The 15561-nt window shown below is 41.9% G+C and overlaps 1 pseudogene; it reads left to right on the top strand.

Moving 5' to 3' along the window:
• The first annotated feature begins 3535 nt into the window (after positions 1–3535).
• LOC119902711 lies at positions 3536–15059 on the top strand (annotated as a pseudogene).
• The last annotated feature ends 502 nt before the right edge of the window (positions 15060–15561 follow it).

Genomic DNA, 15561 nt, shown 5'->3' with positions numbered 1-15561 from the left:
GTTGCTAACAATTTTCCCTTGGTTCCCAGTTTGTTTGGTGTTTCTTCTAATGTTATCCTGATATTGTGCTTTCATGATTAATATTATATCTATTTCATTGAGCCATGCGAGTATCTGAAACAAAGAATTTCCCCTCTGGGATCAATAAAGTGTTCTGATTCTGATGATTCTGATAATGTTACAGCTGCTCTATAACTCCTGGCTTGTATTTTCATATATTTACTGGTATAAACTGGTTCTCTTGTTTTTTGATACAGTAACCGAGAGCGGAAATATGTTTTCTTTATTTTTGGTATAATGAACTGGACCCTTGATAATGTTGACTTCTTCCTTCTCCTTCTCGGACACAAGTTGTTCAGGTTGTTCACCTTCATCACAAAGGCCGCATGAGACTCCCTTGGTTCTACATATGCAGACAGAACAGATGCACTTTATTTATGAACTGATAAAACATGTTTAATCTATAATAACACATCGCATCTCAATTTTTTTTCAAATCATATGATAATGTTCCATTAACTTCACAGATGTGGACGAGCTGATCGACCGCTTCAGGGTCTCCGCTTTATTCTTCAGTATGAAACAGCCTGTGCTGAGTCCTGATCGTGAAGAGACAACAAAGAAAGCATTTACTCTGCAGCCTACTTACTCATGGTAGAAGCACAACCGCCAAAACTCTCTGCTTCTGTTAATGTCTCCTTTTGAGAAAATGTGCAGGGTCAGAGTTCACGACTTTCAGGTTGTAATTTCCAGAAAGAAAACATCAGAGCAAAGCTCCACACATTAGGCCGGTCGTCATGGGAGAATTTGCTCAGGGCGTCCGCAGCGTCTCTACAACAGAGGAACTAGGTTAAGCCAGTTTGCATCTGGAGATAAGGTGCTTGTATTATTCCACCTCTAAATTATTCACCAGGTGGTAGAACCCCGGGCAGTCACACGGCGAGTGGGCGACATGGATTATGAGGTTGTGCGTTCTGACAGGGGAGGAGACACAAATTTACCTCCTCAACCTCCTAAAAGCGAGGCGGAACGTGTTTTCCTGCTGACGACAGTTACGGAAAGGGACGAGTTGGGGCCTGAGGTTCCAAAGTCCATTAATCCAACCTCACTCCTTCTTGACCATCTCACACTGGCCCAGAGAGCCGATGATGCTGCAGCAGGCCAGGACACACAAATCTCATCACAATCACAATAATATTTGATTCAGTCCGACTTTCACAAGAACAAATGTCGTCTGTAGTGTTTTTGTAGTCCCCGTTTATTCAGCGCCTCTCGCTCCTGACTATTCACTGGATCAAACCACAGCGGTTCAACCCAGAGAGCGTCTGTGAACAGAGACAGATGTTACCACCTGAAGACAACCACCTGTTATCATGTGACTCAAGTGCCATACTGAGGGCGTGTGATGGCAACTAAGCCTGATCCATCGAAGTTTGAAGTTTTGATTGGACAAAACAAGTGTTTAGATGACATCATCTTGGACTTTTCTCAACAGCGACAGGCGTGTTTTTAACATTTTATTTACAAAGAAAAGACTAAATAAAACAGGCAGCAGCACTAAGTCAGCAGCGCTACAAATATTTAAGAATAAAAGTAAATTTAAGGTGGAATAAAAACCAAACTACATGAAAAAAACAGATGGTTTACAAACAAATAATCAGCTCATTTGTTTAAGGCGAGACACTGCGTGAAGTGAATAGGGTAGAAAATATTATGTCTAAATAAGCAAATGAGGCAGTATCTAATGAAATATGTGCTAATTTGCATCTAAATATGAACACTGGATTAATTCAGGTTCATCAACCCTGATAAATAAGTAAAAACATGTCTGAACAGACCGAGGGCCTCCTCGATGCTCCAGCCTGTGACCTGGAAATTGATCTCAGTGCATCTTGAAGAACATCTCAGTTCCTAAAATGCACCTCGAGGAGCAAGGAGGCACTTTGGGAAATGAGAAAGGCACCATATATAATGCACTCTGACCTCTGACGTTTCCCTCCTGGCTTTGACATCCAGAGTGTTACAGTATCGCTGACTCGTGGTAGTTACATCGAATGAAAGGGCTGCGGTAGCAAAGGGGTTCTTTGGTCCAAGCAATATTGATCACTAGTCATTGTATTGATCAATATTTCAATGTTTTAAGAACTTGATGTTATTTGTAACGTTTGTGTGGACAGAAACATGTAAACAGTAGATCTATAATACTAACATGAACACCTCCTGGGTATAATTTTATAAATTGTGTATTTGAGTTTCTTCATCAAATTTACAGTTCCAGTTGTAGTCCAGGTGTAGCAGGAGATATTCAGTTGCATTATAACCTGCAGGAGGAGGTTTTGATGGTGATAAATGGTAAAATATAGATTTTATACAAGGCGAGGATGGAAATCTCATATTTTCCTTTATTTAGTCTGTAATGGTAACATAAATATTAAAAATAAATATTGTTGCTGTGCACAGGGAATTTCGTGTTTTATTGCCCATGGTTGGAAACGCTGCGGGAGGCTCCCCTGCCCCTGATTGCCACGCCACTCTACGGACCAGTATGGAGGTCCCAACATATGAGCACCTGAACCAAGCATTGTGTCTGTCTTTAAACGACGTGGAAGCACAAAGTATACTGCTTCACTCACAATAAATGCAGTAAAGTCATATCAGTGTGCGCTAGCTTGTATTTGATTTTTGGTGACATAAATATCTTCACTTATTATGCACCAAGCCGAATGGTTGAGCAGTTATTCCTGATTCTTTTAGGGTGTGTTATTTTAGGTCTTTGTCCTGGAAATTGGGGGAAATTGCTGGTAGTTTAAGATAAAATGGTGCCTGATCATTAAGAGCTTTTTAGGTAAGTAGAAGGATTTTAAATTCTATTCTGGACTTTACAGGAAGCCAATGCAGAGAAGCTAAAACAGGAGAAATGTTGAGTGTGTGAAAAAGTAGTAGTATCAGGTGGAGACGCAGTGTGTTGTTGCAGACACTAGAGGGCAGCAGTGTGAAGGATTTGTTCTACACAGTAACAGCAGTACAGTAGTCGCAGCAGTATTAGTATTAATAGCAGTAGTAGTAGTATCAGGTGGAGACGCAGTGTGTTGTTGCAGACACTAGAGGGCAGCAGTGTGACAGTTATAATCCTGACAGCATGCAGAACTTTTTTATGGAGACATTTTGACACGTGACAGCAGGAAAACTTGTGTTTGTCATTAATAACAAGATTAACTGTGTCTGTTGTACTATTATATATTCTCTCCTCAGATTCTTCTTCCTCCTCATTAATGTGCAGCAGGATGTTGCTGCTGTAGTTGTTGAGCTGCAGCTCATTCTGAACTGTTTAGTATCAGACTGCAGCTGATGATTCTTTTCATTCTGGATCAACCTGCTGATTATTTCCTCCACTTCATCTTTGCTGTTTAAGTTTAGTGATCTAGTGACATTTGATATTGCACACATACAGACAGCGGTTCAAAGTAACCGTGGACATTTACTCAAGTACTGGACTGAAGTACACATTAGAGGTACTTTACCACTTTCTGCTACTTTATATTTCTACTCCACTACAATTCAGAGGGAAACATTTTACTTTCTATTAAGAATAACAAAGTGAAACATCATGTATCTTTAATGAAGAGACTGAACAACAGAACACTAAATAAAGATGTGATGCTGTGTGTGGAAAAGGTTTCATGTGTCGTAGAAATGAAATGATGAAATGTGAGGGGACGTTTAAGGGTTAAAGTCACAGTTTGTACTTTTGTATTTTCATCCCAGCTGTTAAACAACAGATAACAGTCTGTGTTACTAAATTCAGCACCAACCTGAATGTGTTTGTGCTAACAGGAATGTTTGTTTGTATTTCTGCATCATCGTGAGCCAGATTTTTTATCTGCTGTCAGATTCAAATCAAGACGAAGAAACTTCTCAGTGAATCAGTTCAGAGAAACAGAGAAGTCTGGGAAACAAGAAGCATTTAGAAACAACGTTAAAAGAATGAGAAGAACAGAAAGATAAATAGTGTCAGTAAGAAATGAATCTGCTGGCTGACAGTAACCTTCATCTTCTTTTTCAACAACAGACATTTGAAGATTGAACACAAACAGGATTTTGGAGAATGAAGGTCTCAGTGTGACGAACCACACAATGAAAACAAGAAGCTGGTTCCACTTTTTATACTAGAGAGACACAACTACATGTTCCTGCCTCGAACTGATGATTTTCACTGTTAGAATCAGCCGAGTTTGTAGTTTTCCTTCTTTCTAATGTAGCTGTAGTGATTTGAAATAGTTCAATAGAGGAGATGAACTGTAATAAAGCAGAATGAGCTCCGACTCAGCAGAAAACCACACAGCAGCTTCAGCTGAGCTGTCAATCAGCAGCAGCAGCCTTATCTGTCCGCCGCAGGGGCTGATGGGAGGTCTGAGGACCCGTTAGAAACCACGCGGCCCTCGTCTGATCTCACAGCTCGTCCTTGTTTGGCCTCAGCTGCATCAGAGCGCCACTTCTCCCCAGGTTCACCAGAGGAAACACCACTGCACACAATGCTTTTCCTCCCAGCTGCTGCTCTGTGCTGTCTGTGTTCAGGTGAGTGTTTCCAGCCAATCAGGAGCCAGCAAACTCCACCTGGAACAAACACTGTCACACTGACCTTCATCTATCTGTCTGTGTCTCTACAGCGCTGGTTGCCATGGAAGCAGAGCTGATTCAGGATTTAACATTGACCAGGAGAGTCGATGAAACTGTTTCCTTCAGCTGTCGAGAAACTGACCAGTGTGTCACTTATGTTTACTGGTACCAGAAGAAAGACACAGAAACATTCACAAGGATTCTGTGGATTGATATGAGTAATTGTAACATAGATTCAGGTTTCAATCACCCTCAGAAAGATGATTTCTCAGCTGTGAATAATCAGAACGGCTGTGAGTTGCAGATCCAAAACGTTACCATCTCTCATTCAGCCACCTACTACTGCGCCTGTTTGAAGTTTGATCTCCACAGTGAGAAATGATCCGTGCAGCCTGAACAAAAAGCAGCAGATGTCAAACAGTGTTTGTGACAGGAAGAGAGCAGTAAACCACAGCCCAGGTTCACATATTTCACCTCCATCTCAGCCAGAGTCACAAACATACTGAGCTGAGGGATTTCTTTAATATTCTATTGATTTCTATTTGATCAGATATTCCAGCAGGTTTCTTGTTGTTCCACACAGTGAGGACAAACTAGCAGCACAGAAGCACAATGAGCAAACAAGACAAAGAGGAAACTAAATAAAAATATAATCCTGATTCACTTTATGAAGTAATCCTTAAAGTAAATGATATATAATAGATAAAGTTTCCAGCCAGATGTTCCAGATGCAGATTAAAGTCGTCCTCTTTGTTCTGCTGCTGGAATAAAGTCCATTCCTCCCTCACAATACTAATCTGCTCTGAATGAAAACCCTTCCAGCAGCACTTGTTGTTTAACAGCTTTCAGTAGATTTCAGCAGATCATTTCACTTTCTTCCATTTTAAAAGCCAAATCTTGGACACATGTCAGGTCAGGATGTTGCCCTTCTAGCAGCGGCTTATTAGGACGCTGGTTCTGTTGCCAGGTTTCCATAAATGTCCTGTGGATGTTTCTGCTTCCCAGAGGATGAATCCTAACATTTATGGTGACCTCCTGACCTTTCCTCTAGCGCCACCATCAGGACAACAGTTTCTCTACACCAACACTTCAGCATCTTCAAAGTTAACGGCTTGATTTTTGATCAACTCACTGAAAACTTTATCTGGAATATTTACTGACACACTGTAAACCGTTTTACTCTCCCTGCGAGTTTGCTTCCTACTTTCTGCTCGGTGTTTATATTCCACCGCAGGCCAACGTGCACGACGCACAGCGCACGCTGGCCGAGCAGATACTGCGAGTAGAGCGACTAACCTGGACTCCCTTTTTATTGTTCTTGGTGACTTTAAGGAAGGAAACCTCAGCCATGAACTCCCCAAATACAGTCAGTTTGTTAAATGAGACCAGAACATTCTGGATCACTGCTACACCACAGTCAGCAGTGTCTATCACCTCGTCCGCCGCGCTGCTCTGGGTCACTCTGACCACGTCGTGGTCCACCTGATTCCTGCACACAGACAGATATTAAAGCTCTGTAAACCTGTGAGGACATCTAAGCAGTGGACCAGTGAGGCTGTAGAGGACCTTCAGGCGTGTTTGGACTGCACTGACTGGGATGTATTCAGGACTGCTACCTATAAAATACATCAGAGATCAATATAAGAAAACACAAGCCCAAGGCTTTAGGTCCTTGAGTAAAGCCTGAGAATTACACAAATTTCCGGTAATTCATTAGTTACTGGTTCCGTTATTCTGAAATCTTAAACTCTAGTCAATCAGTCAATCTCAAATCTATACAGGGACTCTAGATTCTTAATAACACACACACAACATCACTGTGCTCAAGGTGAATTGATTAACTAACTAAAGAGAGTACAATAGTGGTATTATTACAGGGACAACAGTCAATATGACACCCAGGAGGTAATGAACAGGGTGGCCTACGTAAGGCTCGATTGGATTTCAGTTTATATTGTAGAGGGAGAGAATTCTACGAGTATGAGGGAACGAATGACCGAAATTAGGTTGCAGATTTAGTTTGACTAATCTAAGGGTTTATTAACTGTGGATGGAGCCACTAGAGAACACCAACGAGTCACAGAGGGTGGTTTGTTTTGCCCTACCGTTGCCGCAGGTCCCGTAGCGAGGCTCGACTGCCGGTTGGCTCGTGGAGTCGGTTCTGGCCCGACCCCAGTGGCTTTTTCGAGTTGAGTTCGAAACCGGTGGATTTGTTCCGGAGTCCTTTGTGGGAAGCGCTTGCAGCAACGGGCCGTCAGCCAAGGCTTTTACTCTGATCTCAGTTCGTTTGGTGTCGCTATAGCGGAGCCCACTCAGGGTTCTGTCGTCAGAGCCGTGGTTTCATTTATTCAAGGCCATAAATGAAGGCTTCTGAGTTTCTGGTCCAAAGTTGTTCAAAAACTACCGGATCAGGTTGCAACAACAAAATCAAATAAACACACATTCGCTGTAGGTTCGCGAGGCCTCGGGAATGTCGGCTGTTTAATGTTGCTGAGATTAAACAGGCAGCTCCAAACAAAAAATCAAAAATCCCGCTAAGAAAATTGGGATTCAGGGTCGTAGCTTTCTCAGCTCGTCTGAAGAAAATTTAAGTACGAAACGGAAAAAGATCGGAATTTCAAAGAGAGTTTTTTAGAGAAGAGGTGAGCCAAAAGACAACAAGGCCCTTTTATTTGACTTCATTAGGTAGTGGTGACGTCAATTTGGGAGTGGGTCTCAGGGGAAGTCACCCCAAAGGTGTTAACTTTCTTTTGGGATACGTTGCGCGTATTTCCCTTTAATCTCTCTCTCCACAATATCTTGGAAAAATACTTAGTTCTAAACATTCGGATAAAGACAATTAAAACAAGGCTAAACACTATGGAAAAAGGTTATAATAAAACGTAACAAAGCTTAATTACCTGTCCTCAGTAAACTTGCTGGTTACTGGTTTTAACTCAGGAGACAATTTAGATGTAAGCGTGGCAGCAAAATTTCGTTTATGCAGTTACATGGTGGTAGGTAGGCCTACTTAGCGATCCTGTCAGTGTAAGCCGAGTTTTAAACACTTGCGTGTTATACCTTTCCTGTCCCCTTGGTGGCGCTCGGGTCACACGAGAAAAGAGTAGACATTCCACTTTAACTGAGAGGCTGGTGATACACACGAGCGTATCAATGGATATTTTAGTAGAACTGAACAGACAGTGATTACTGGGGAGTAACAGGGATGAATTAAGACAAAACAGAAAGAGGTTAGAAAACTAGTTCAAGATTACTTTCTTATGGGTCTGCTAGTCTTCAAACATCACTAAAGGATAACAACAGGGTCATTACTTACTAAACTCAGAGGCAAACGCCGCTGCTCACTTAGCAAGGTTATTATTTAAACAGAACAAACACAGTAATAATGGAACCTTGCTTGGTTCGAGAAACAGGGGTTGTTATGGTCTCTTTTCTTTGCACTCCTGGCTCATCACATCGGCGATCAGAGAACGAAATGCTGGTTTATGGCTCCGCCGTTCTGTGGAGAGAAAAGAGTCAGGTTGAGGCCGGAGGTGACCTGCGGGAGGGAGAAGGGGTCAGATAGCCCCTTTTCCTGTCCTGTTGAATGTCTTCAGTGACACCTTTACGGCTAGAAAGGTTCACCAAGGCTCTTTGAATACACAATCCTTAAGCGATGCAGTCCCATTTATCTGCAGTGGTGCTCTCCATTTATCCTCTCTGACAGCATTTAGTTATTTTTTTTTCACAGTTGACCATGCCAACAAAAAATGTGTCACACAGATCAGAATCGTCCATCATGCTTACAGAGTTTACTGTCTTCCCCTCATTTCTTTTCGAGAAGACCTGCTTGGCAAAGTGGTTCTTGCCCTGGCAATTAGAGCATAGCTTACCAAAGGCAGGCCACTGTTTGGGTTTGAATGTTCGATCGTCTGTCTGCTGCGCAAGGCGTCTCCGTCCCTCACTTGAGACAACGCTTACAGCGGCGCCATCACCCACACTCTCTGCGCTCGCCGCTAACTCGCTGAATGTCCTCACATGCATTTGCGAGAGCTCACTTGCCTGGCAGATCTTGATGGCCCCTTCCAGCGTCAGCTCCGTTTCCCGCAGTAGCCTTTCCTCCACACCAAACACGACCTGGTCTCGGAGCATGGAGTCCTTCAGTGTAGCAAAGTTGCATGACTGTGCTTTGAGCTTCAAGTCGGTCAGAAAGCTATCAAAGGGTTCACGCTGCTGCTGCACCCGGGAACGAAAAACATATCTCTCGTATGTCTCGTTCTTTTTTGGAGAGCAGTGGGCATCAAACTTTCCGAGCACTTTATCAAGTTTGTCTTTGTCATCTTCACTGTCGTATACGAAGGTATTACACACTTCTATGGCTTGAGGGCCTGCTATTGTTAGCAGTAACGCTACCTTCCTTGCATCAGACTTCGTCTCTAGACCCATGATTTACAGCTGAAATTGCTTGAAGGTGCGCCAATTGCTGTCGACATTCCCCGTTAGTTTCAAAGTCTCCAGTGGCTTTAACGAATCCATGTCGCTGTTCACAGTGCACCTCGTTCTGGTTTTACTCCTGGTACCATGTTTTGTTCATTATTCTTCGAGCAGACGAGGAACGGGAAAAAGCCTCTGCAGTCCCGATGCACTCGGAGATGTCACGCTGGGAGCCCCATGACCGAAGCCGCCGCGCCGACTCAGCGGCCGCCGGGCCCGAGCCACGGGGAGAGCGCATCCGGCCGTCTTCGGAGAAAAGAGCCGCACGGGACCTCAGCGCCCTCAGGGGCCTCGCAATGGCCGCAAGCGGCCCCCTCGAGAGCTGCCTGGGCGTGCGGCATCCCCAGACAAGACGCACACAGGGCACGAGTGTCCCCAGCCGTGATGTTGACGCGGGCATGGGAAACACACTGCCTGAACTGCTCACCAGCCATCTCCTCTGCCAGACTTCCTTCCAGGTAAGAAATTTCCTCTCGTGGTTGCCGAATAGAATAAAGCTAATGTGTCCGGTGTGCCGGCGTGCTTATATACGCCTCCAGTTACGCCGTCACACGCTACCGTTCTAGCAACGCCGATAGGATCGGAGTAGTTTCACTCATGGTTTCAGCCCTGCCACGCCCAGAGGCGTTCCCATAGTGTCGTCACCGACGCAGTTCGAGTTCCCTCGAAGGGGAACGAGGTAGTGCAAAGTCAACTTTATACCAAAAAACATTCAGTGCAAAAAAATTATCTAAAAACAATACAAATGTTTTTAATATTAAGATGTCTGTGAAGTTAAATAAAAATATTATGAACATAAAAATAAATCTAAGTTAATATAAGGGTAAAACTAAATAGAGCTAAAGTTTTATCCTGCACTATTTCCACAGAATAAATGCTCGGTACACAGCAAGCTGGCAAAAATTACAGCCAACACTTCAGAGCAAAACACGAGTGCTTCTTACTCAAACCCACACCAAAGTGTATCTTAATATCTTAATAACACAAACATGAACAGATTAACTGGAGGGGGGTCACAGTGTCTGACTCAGTTGTGTTTCTCCATTCTGCCTCTCTGTCCTTCCTTTCAGACACATTCCCACCTCTCATTACCATTTCTCCACCTGTCCACCAGGTGTCCTCAGATGTTTCCATCTGTCTCAGTCACCTGACTCCCACATCCAGCCACTCTCCCCCGCACTGAGCTAACATCTTTCCCACCATTCCCATCACCTGACCTCCCCGCCCACCTGCTCACCTGTTCCTCATTTCCCTCACAAAGCTCAGTGTATAGTTTTTTGTCGAATCTCCTCCTTAGGTACGCTGTAGCCTATGCATAGCCACGTGTGGAGAATATTTCTTAAGGGGCTTTGTTGATGTGACAGGGAAAAGTAAGACAGCTCTAGCTTAGAGTAATTTAGCTGACCCCATAAGTGTTTTCTGACATTCTAGCTTTAGGTGTTTCTCACATGTACTTAGACTGATTAGTTAGAGACAGTAGCTCAGGCGTCAGGCTGGCAGATATCAGTGTTCTCTGGGAATCTTACAAGAATATTTACAAGAACTCACTGGCTCCACAGATCAGAGAACCACTCATGGATAGTGAGAGATTCCAATATGACGAAGCATTGGAGTCTAAACATCAGATAGATCAGTTGTAGGTGAAAGAAGACCTAATAGAGAAACCTACAGGCACTGGGGGGAAGAAAGAAACATAAAAGGGACCACCAGATGTTCTCCTTCAGATTTGGTGTTGGCATGTGACGTGATCACATGTTGTATGCTGGCGCTGTGTCTCCTCGGCCCGGCTCAATAAACCACGCTATGTTAAGTCTTCATCAGTCTCTGAAACTTCTTCACACCTGAACCTGACTCACAATATTTCTTCAACACCGCATACTCTGCACAGTGGCCTGACACGCACACGCCCAAAGATTTAACTACATGTCGCAGACCACATGAACTGTGATTGGTCGGCTGGTAGCATCACATTTCCTCCTACGCATTTTGTTTTTCTTCTTCCTCGACCGGTTTAAGGGTCGTACAAACCTCTCCTCAGACGCCTTCTCTCGTTTCTGTGTTTCAGTGAGTAATTTCACTAAAAGTAACTGCTGTTCAACATCGATCAGCTCCAACTCCAACATGATCCGCTCACTTTCAGTCGCCATTGGAGTATAAATTGGACTTTAGTCTGGTTGTATATATAACGACACATTTGCACCAACGCTTTGCCAGATTGTCTGGTTTGTTCCTGTCCAGCCTTTGGTTCTCTGTCTGCTCCCTTTTTGGATAAGTTCTGACTGTCGACTTGGTTTTAATCCTTTTGTTAAGTGAACTTTCATCTCAACCTGTCTGCCTGTGAGTCGTGCTTTTGGGTTCAAACCTGCTGTTTCTGAGCGTTACGGGTGTTTGGTTTTAGTTCTGATATTTCATGATGATGTCAGCTGCTGTTAACTCTGCTCACCTGACGAGGATTTCAACTAAACGTTAAAAACAATAATAAATAATTTTATTGTATATTTATTTATTAGTTATTTATTTCAAGTAAACATTAAAAACATAGCACCTACAACGACACACATTTCAGAACTCAAAACAGCGTCACTTAGTGGTTCATTCAGGCTACTGCCTTACTGCCATTTGCTAATTAACATCAAGTACAGCTGAGGCTGATGGGAATAACAAGTCAGTTTGATTGATATTGTTCAATACCACAAATTATTAATTTGCCGCCAAGGGCTTTACAATCTGTACAGCATACAGCACCGTCTATCCTTAAAGTCTTGATACAGATCAGAAATAATCTCTGTAAACAGATATCTGCATATGAATGTGTTGTGGTTTCTGTTTGTAGTCCGAATAGTATTGACCAATCAAATCTGAGCTGGTTTTGGTTGCATGCAGGTCAACAGTCCGTGTGGAGAGCAAATAAGGCAGAAACCATCGGCTATCATCTGATGAATATTTAACTTCAGATTAGCTTTTATATCAGATGACAGCTGATGGGCTCTCAGATTGCTTATCGGACTGTAAACAATGACAAGAGCACAGAAGAGGAAGTCTGGGCCTGGACATCTGCATCTTCTTCTGAAGAGTCAGAATCAAGTGAATTAATGAAGTGAATCCTCTGGGGACCAAGAATGTCTGAACAACAATGTCAATTCATCCATCCTTTGGTCCAGGTCCAGTCCATCTGGACCAGCAGACATCAGCATGCACAGAGCAACACTGCCAGTGTGTCTAAAAAGACAATAAAAGAAGAGACAGTCATGTTGATATGAACATTAGAGAAACACATCATGCAGCTGAAATATGATCCTGGTTCATCATCTGGACTCGTTCACCTCAGCTGACACATTCAGCAGCTGACAGGTTTTTGTATTACTCTGTTTCACTGTGGGAGGAAACCTCTACTTAAGCTTTGGCTCTGGAACTAAACTGTATGTAACAGGTAAGAATAAACATTTATTTTCCTTCAGTTGTTTTATTGAACAAGTTAAAATGTGTTTTTTATGAGTTTCTTCTGTTTCAGGCTTCAAATATTAGTTTGTTCATAATTAGTAGAGTTCTTACAGCCGTGCAGCTATTGTTACATAAAAAGGTTCATAATTGCTGAAAAGATGTTTAAATCTCACTGCACAACTGAAGTTATTCTTTATTTCTGCACCAGCAAAACTGATTCATATGGAAAAAGTAAGATATTGACAAAGTTGTAAATATACAGTATTTGATCCTCTCAGTGAGTCAGCGCAGTCTATTGTTTTTGAAAAGACATTTTACTATAAATATGTTGTACAGGATAATTTATTCATTTTAAATGATAAAATTTACATCACGACAGTCAGATACTGATAATATTGCAATAACTATAATTTATGTATTTATATATGTGAAATAGAGTGATACAAAGTCGCTCACACAAATATATTTGCATTTTATACTTTTAATATAAATACAAATAGTTTGTGATGCTTTATGATTTAAATTATAAAACATGTTTTCAAAAGTATATGGTAGTAAAAATGATGTATCAGGTTCTTTATAATTTTAACATCACATTATTACATTATATTAAAAAGTAATCAGTCAATAGTGAATCTTATTTAATATTATAAAGCTGTCTTTATTCACATTTAACATATTAAACAAAGACATTATTGATGTATTGATTAGTTGTTGAGTGGTTCAAGTTCAGAAATTATAAATAATGTACGTGACTTGACTTGAAATTATTTTATGTGAATTAAATATGTAATTTGGTGTAATATGTATTTGATCACGTATCTGAACATATATGTAAATTGTGTTTTATATAGAATTTTTATAATTTTAAAACTATGAAATTACTGATGCAACAATTAGATTTTTTTGCCGTTAAAATAAAGTATATGATATATAATGTCTAAGTAAATGTAAAAGTATAACTAATTTAATGTGAACGTAAAAAATACCTTTATTAAAATATGTTTATTAACCCTAATATATAAAACATTAAGTTTTTAAAGGGGATATTTCATAATTATATTATAAGAATCCAGCATATGTAGAACTGCTAAATAAGTAAAATTCTTTTCTTTCCTCATATAACATATTAATATTATTATTATTACACATGACGTGTGTGATATGAAGGTGAATCCAGTCCATGTAGTGAACTGTGTGCTGTATTGATGAGGAGCTCAGTGATCAGAGTCCATGTAGTTTCCAGGATCAGACTGAATGCAGTGCTGGAAGCTGCTGTTGACTGTGTGAATGTGTGTCTGTGCTGCTTGTTGCTGCTGTCAAACTTCAGATGACCCGGTAGTGAAGCCCGTGGTGAGCGTGTACCCAGCAGCATCCAGAGCCCACCATGAGGGGAAGAGCTCCCTGCTGTGTGTGGCCTCAGGCATGTTTCCTCCTGTGGTCCGCTTCTCCTGGAAAAGACGAAAGGAGAACAATCTGACGGAGGAGCTGGCACCTGCTGAGGAGGAGCAGGCACCTGCTGAGGAGGAGCAGCTGGAGCTCAGAGAGTCGGGACGCACCGCCGCCATCAGAGTGATTGATCGGGACGCTCTCTCCATGTATAAATACCGCTGCTACGTCCAGCACGAGGGGGGGGAAGTGAAGGCCCAAACAGAACAAGGTAATGAAGGCTTGGTGACTGTGTTCAGCAGAGATTCAGCTTCATGTGGAGACGCTGTCAAAGAGAGCAGAGGAGCAGAGGACTGACATTTCTTTCTGACTGCTTTTCTGTTTCAGAGGTTCCAGCTTTTCCGCCATCACCTCCACCATCACGTCCACCATCATGTCCACCATTTGTGTCCTTCCAGTCTCAGTGCAGGGTGAAGCTGCTCTGGCTGCTGTACACAGTGCTGATAGTGAAGAGTCTGGTGTACTGCTGTGGACTCCCTCTGCTGTGAATCCTCAGAAACAAGGGACCGTCCACCGGCTGCACACATGCTGACTGACTGTTTTCTGCTCGCCTTTTCTCGCCATCAGATCTCATCAATTTAACTCATTGGTCACTTTCTGAAGAAATTACAAATTTAAGTTATGATGTGCACAGGTTAGATGTAGTAATCCTAAAAATATATACACATACATATTTGCTGAGTGTAAGTTCTGTGTATTTGTTATTTTGATGATCTAGATTATTTCCATTTGTGACTTAAAAAAATAGAAAATGAAGCTGAATCATTAGCTGTCTGCTAGATTTTTTTGTTTTCAGTATTTTTCTGTTCTTGTGTCTCTTTTTAATACATTATGCAGAGTGTGGCAGGTTTGGCAAATTATTTTCAGTCTTTCTCAATAAACTGAAAAATCCCAGCGTCTGTGTTTTTGTAAACATCATTGTTTGTACTGATTTCAGTTTGCCTTCATGGCAAATAATCAGAACCGAAACAGCCTATATGTTGACAGCTACAAGTCATTTGACTCTGGTTGTAACTAGCTCTCATCAGTCGGGCTGAAGTCTGAATATCGGCAACATGATGGCTGTTTTTATTTCTTCTAAACCAAGAAAATGCAGCTTAACTTTTTATTTTGCCTGCTGCCGTTTTGAAACGTTGTTTAGTTATTATTCCCATGTGAACACTCTGCTGTCTGACTGCCTGTTAGAATCAGTTTGAGGTCATAAAGTGGGATCAGAGCAGACTGCAGGTGGTTGAACATATCTCCTTTTATTTCAGCTTCTCAGCTCTGAGTTCAGGATTTGAGCTGTTTCTCTCACAGATTAATAACAGATCAAAACTGAGACAGTGAGTACTGAGCGCTGAAATCAAACTGAACTTCCTAGAATGATTTGACGGTTGTAACTGTCATTGTGGTATTAATGTGAAAAAGTGCAGCTAGCGGTGAGGAGGCTGCAGAGCAGAAACCCACACAGCTGCAGGAAAGGAAGTGCTGATTGGCTGTCAACAGTTTTTTATGAGTCCTAATAACCACTGAGAACAGATTCATATCTGCTGCTGTACACACTCATCAACTCCTCTCCCTCTCTGTAGCTGTTTGTCT

Source organism: Micropterus salmoides, unplaced genomic scaffold, assembly GCF_014851395.1.
Source record: "Micropterus salmoides isolate LMB-PRFRI ecotype aquatic unplaced genomic scaffold, ASM1485139v1 Ms_hic_scaffold_14, whole genome shotgun sequence".
Taxonomy (NCBI): Eukaryota; Metazoa; Chordata; class Actinopteri; order Centrarchiformes; family Centrarchidae; genus Micropterus; species Micropterus salmoides.
The sequence above is the reverse complement of the archived record's forward strand: the minus strand, read 5'-3'. Positions and strand labels throughout refer to the sequence as shown.